This window comes from Dromiciops gliroides, chromosome 6, assembly GCF_019393635.1.
Source record: "Dromiciops gliroides isolate mDroGli1 chromosome 6, mDroGli1.pri, whole genome shotgun sequence".
Classification (NCBI taxonomy): domain Eukaryota; kingdom Metazoa; phylum Chordata; class Mammalia; order Microbiotheria; family Microbiotheriidae; genus Dromiciops; species Dromiciops gliroides.
In genome coordinates this window covers 146,726,068-146,730,510 of record NC_057866.1, presented here as the reverse complement: position 1 = coordinate 146,730,510, position 4,443 = coordinate 146,726,068, and the positions used below count along the sequence as shown (strand labels likewise).

Sequence of the window (4,443 nt, the reverse complement as noted above, 5' to 3'; positions counted from 1 at the left end):
GGCTTTTGTTTTCCTTTCTTTTTCTTTCTTTCTTTTTATTGCACATCATACCTTTATTATAATTAACAATAACAAAAGGGGTGGGGCAGGTAAGGGTTAGTACAGTTATGCTCAAACTGATGAGGATCCAGGTGGCTGGATATGAGGTGGAAAGCAATGGGATGAGACACATTTCAACATAATGTATGGGCATTTCATTGCCACTAAACAGAGCAGGAGCTATAAAACCCATAGTTGGATGTATTTGGCCACTCCTTAGAAATCAAGGAACTCTCCCATCTCTGATGCAGCTTGATATATCTCTCTGATAATTACCAAGTGGAACAATTTAATTTCAAAAGTCACTAACAACCACTCTAGCAGGGTCTTTTGTGAAAGCTAAAGCAAATTCAAAAGTAAACGTTAGGACATGATCCTAACATCCCAGATCAATTTTTCTTCGGTCAGGGAGGAAACATCCAAACAAGACCTTCATGATTCTTCAAATGACTACCTGGGTTATAGGCAGCGTCATACAACAGCCCCTGAGAGGTCTGCCCTACTGGTAGGACTGGCTCATAGGAATAGCTGGAACAATTGTTTCTTTCAACTCCCTACATTGGTCACTTCTTATTATGTCCCCATCCCTAACCCCTAACCAGGTCCTTATTGGGCCAAACCACCCAGGAGACATTTTGACTAATGTGGCTGACGGAAGGGGCAACATGAGAAAAAGTAATTGATCTGAAATAGGGAGGAAGAAATGATAAAGGGAACCATCAGTCCCCTACCTGCAACTATGTGTTGTGATCCCTAAAATTATGGTCAGTGTGTGGAGTAGGGAGGGGAAAGAAGTGGAGATGAGAAGGGAAGGACCAGGTTACTGCTGGCACATGCTGGTAGCCTGCTTTCACTTCTTGGACTTGCCTTGGGCTACCACAGCCTGCATGGCTTTGTGCATAGTCTCTTCATCTTCAAGGAACTGCATGGGCTTGATAGGTTTCAAATTCTTGTCCAACTCATACACGTTGGGAATGCAGTGGGCAGATTGAGCTCCATGATGGCTTCTTCAGACAGACTCTCAAGATGTTTGACAATCTCTCCAAGAATATTGCCATGGGCTGCAATTAGAACACTTTTCCCTCCTTGATCTGGGGAACAATTTTCACATTCCATATGAGTAGAGCCCTAGCAATGGTATCTTTCAGGCTCTCACAGGAGGGCAGCTGATCCTCAGTCAGATCTGCATAGCAGATCCTTGTTGATGTTGCTCTAGAAAGGGTGGTCAGGCTCCTTTGGAAGTGGTGGGATGTTGTAGGATCAGCGCCAGATCTTCACCTGGGCCTCACCATGCTTAGCAGCTTTCTCAGATTTGTTGAGGCCCATCAGACCTCCATAGTGCTGCTTATTGAGGTGTCAAGTCTTCACTACAGGCAACCACATCTTGTCAATGGCATCCAGTATTGTCCAAAGGGTACGAATTGCTCTCTTCTGGAAAAAGATGAAGCAGATATCAAATTCATAGCCAGCATTTCACAGCACTTGTCCACTGTGCTTGGCCTCTTTGCCCAACAGGGCGCAGGTCTGTGTTGTACCAGCCATTGAAGCAATTCTCCAGGTTCCAGGTGCTCTCTCCATGCTGGATCAACACCAGTTTGTAGATGGCCATGGCAGGGCAGAGGCTGGGGCAACCGTCGAGGAGCAGACTGGCAGACAGGCAAATGTGCACTGAGATTCAAGGGGAGCTTGAGACCATCAGGCTTCTCAATATTGGGTCTGCCCTGCTCTAGCTGACCTCAACTCCTGTGAACAGAGGACCCTTACAACCCAGGACCCCCAGTTCAGCTTTTCAAGGTGTTCTTTTCCTCATAGGCATTTTCTACCTCTTTTGCCACTTAGTCTTGTCTGTTTTTTAGGATGTTATTTTCTTCAATTTTTTTTGTGTCTCCTTTACCAAGCTGTTGGCTTTTTGTCATGATTTGCTTTCATCACTCTCATTTCTTTTTTGCATTTCTTCCTCTACCTCTCTTACTTTACTTTCAAAATCCTTTTTGAGCATATCTATGGCATAAGACCAATTCATATTTTTCTTGGAAGTGTTGGATGTAGGAGCTTTGACTTTTTTATCTTCTTCTGAGGGTATATTTTGATCTTCCTTATGACCAAAGAAACTTTCTTTGTCAATATTTTTTTTCTGTTTGCTCATTTTTCCACACCATTTCTTGACTTTTAACTATTTGTTAAAGTGGGGCACTGCTTATAGGGTGGAGGGCATATTGTCTGAAGCTTCAGAAGGGTTGTGCAGCTGTTTTCAGAGATACTTCTAGGATTGTGTAAGTTTTTACTTTTTTCAAAGTGATATATTATTATCATTTATAATGATAATTTTAAACATGATGCTTCTACTATTTTCAGCACAAAAGTACAATCTAAGGACTGAATTAATTTTAATGATTTTTAAAATTCAAGGGGGGAAAGGAATAAATAAGCACATGGTATCTTACAATGTTTGTCTTTTTCTATCTAGTATTTTCTTGTACTTGGGGGAAAACAGGGCTTCACCCCCCCCAGAGGAATTGTGCCTTGTCAGATCTAAAATAACATGCTTAATATAAAAACAGCAACAACAAAAAACATGCTGTAAAAGTAGAATATTTTCCCCTAAATCAGAGACATATTTTCTATCTCTGTTGTTCTCTGTTATCTGAAAATCTTTTGTATATATGAAAATAGTATGAAGAAGGAAAGCAAATAATAAAAGAAAGGTAAACATTTGTATTCCATGTTTCAAAATGCATTCAGTTGGAAGGATACGCACAACAGAATTTATAACATTTCATATCTTCTTCATCACTCTCTATTTTAGCAAGCAATGAAGTATTTTATAATTTCTGATATATTTGAGTTAAAGGTATCTATGTATATAGGTATGTATGTGCATGCATGTGTATAGGTGTACACAAGCACAATATGTGTATGAATATACACCATGTATGACTATGTGCACATGCATGCATACCCTCTTAATAAATTGAGAAGAAAACTTCCAAAAAGAGTAGATGCCAGTATTCTGGTGGCTACATAACACTACTGAATTATTTTGAGGTTGCAGGTGCACTGAAAGTCAATATATTTCAATGTGTAGAGACCTTCTTTAATCTTGATTTGGTCATCCAATATGATGATTATCATGCTCATCAATGGGTCACTTGCTAATTGGATAATCATGCCTCCTAAGTCTTCATCCAAATTAAAGTAAAAAAAATATTGAATAATATTGATCCAAGGAAAGTGTCCTTTGGTATACCACTAGAGAATGCTTTTGACATTAAGAATTACTAGATTCAATTCAAAGTATTTATGGCAAGCCTAAAAAGTAAGTCTTATGTTAAAAAGTATAAAAAAAAGTTTGCTACCACAGGCACTTGGTATTTGTATAGCACTATAAATTTTGCAAGTTGCTTTATATACATTATATCATTGGATTCTCATAATTATACAAATAGAATTCAAAACAGAAAAAAAGTTCACCTTACAAATTATCATACCTACATTATGGAATGTGATTTTCCAACAATGACATGGTCAGTAATATTATTATATCCATTTTATTAATCAGGGAAATGAAACAAAATAAATACAGCTCCTCTGAATCCAAATCCAGCAGTATTTCCCTTGTTCCACTTTTTCTCATATCTTAAAAAGAAGTATCTCCTCTTGAAGAATGAAAATGTTTGACTAAGAGATGAACTGTATACAAATAAAATAGTAGCATAACAATTCAATGTTTTATGTTCATGTTTTAAAAAAATAACCAAGGGGCAGCTAGGTGGCACAGTGGATAAAGCACTGGCCCTGGATTCAGGAGAACCTGAGTTCAAATACTGCCTATGACACTTGACACTTACTAGCTGTGGGACCCTGGCAAATCATTTAACTCTTATTTCTCCCCAAAAAAAACAAACAAAATAATCAGATACATAACTCAGTATAGTATATTTCCTCTTTTACACACACACACACACACACACACATATATATATCAGCCTGTTATATAGGATAGAGAACTGGCATGCAGGTCGGGAAGAATTAGGGTAAGTCTTATTTCTGACACATACTGGCTGTGTAACTCTGGAGAGGATTGTTTTCAGTCAGTCAATACGCATTTATTAAATGCTTACTATGTGCCAAGTACTATGCTAAGTATATAAAGAAAGGTTAGAAAAATATTCCTTGATCTCAAGGAGCTCATAGTCTATTGGTGGAGAGAACATGAAATCAACTATGTATAAAGAAGCTATTTACAGAATAAATTGGATGTATGGATAGTTATTGGACTGGAACTCAGGAAAGATTTAGCATCTTCCATTTATTATTGTTCAGCTTTAGAAATTTACTAGAGTAAATGCGTGACCCTTGGGTAAATCACTGAACTTTCCTTTAATGTTATATATAAAATTCCAA

The 4,443-nt window shown here is 37.9% G+C and overlaps 1 pseudogene; it reads right to left on the bottom strand.

Moving 5' to 3' along the window:
* Positions 1-889: 889 nt before the first annotated feature.
* On the bottom strand, positions 890-1,648 carry LOC122732549 (annotated as a pseudogene).
* Between the last annotated feature and the right edge of the window lie 2,795 nt (positions 1,649-4,443).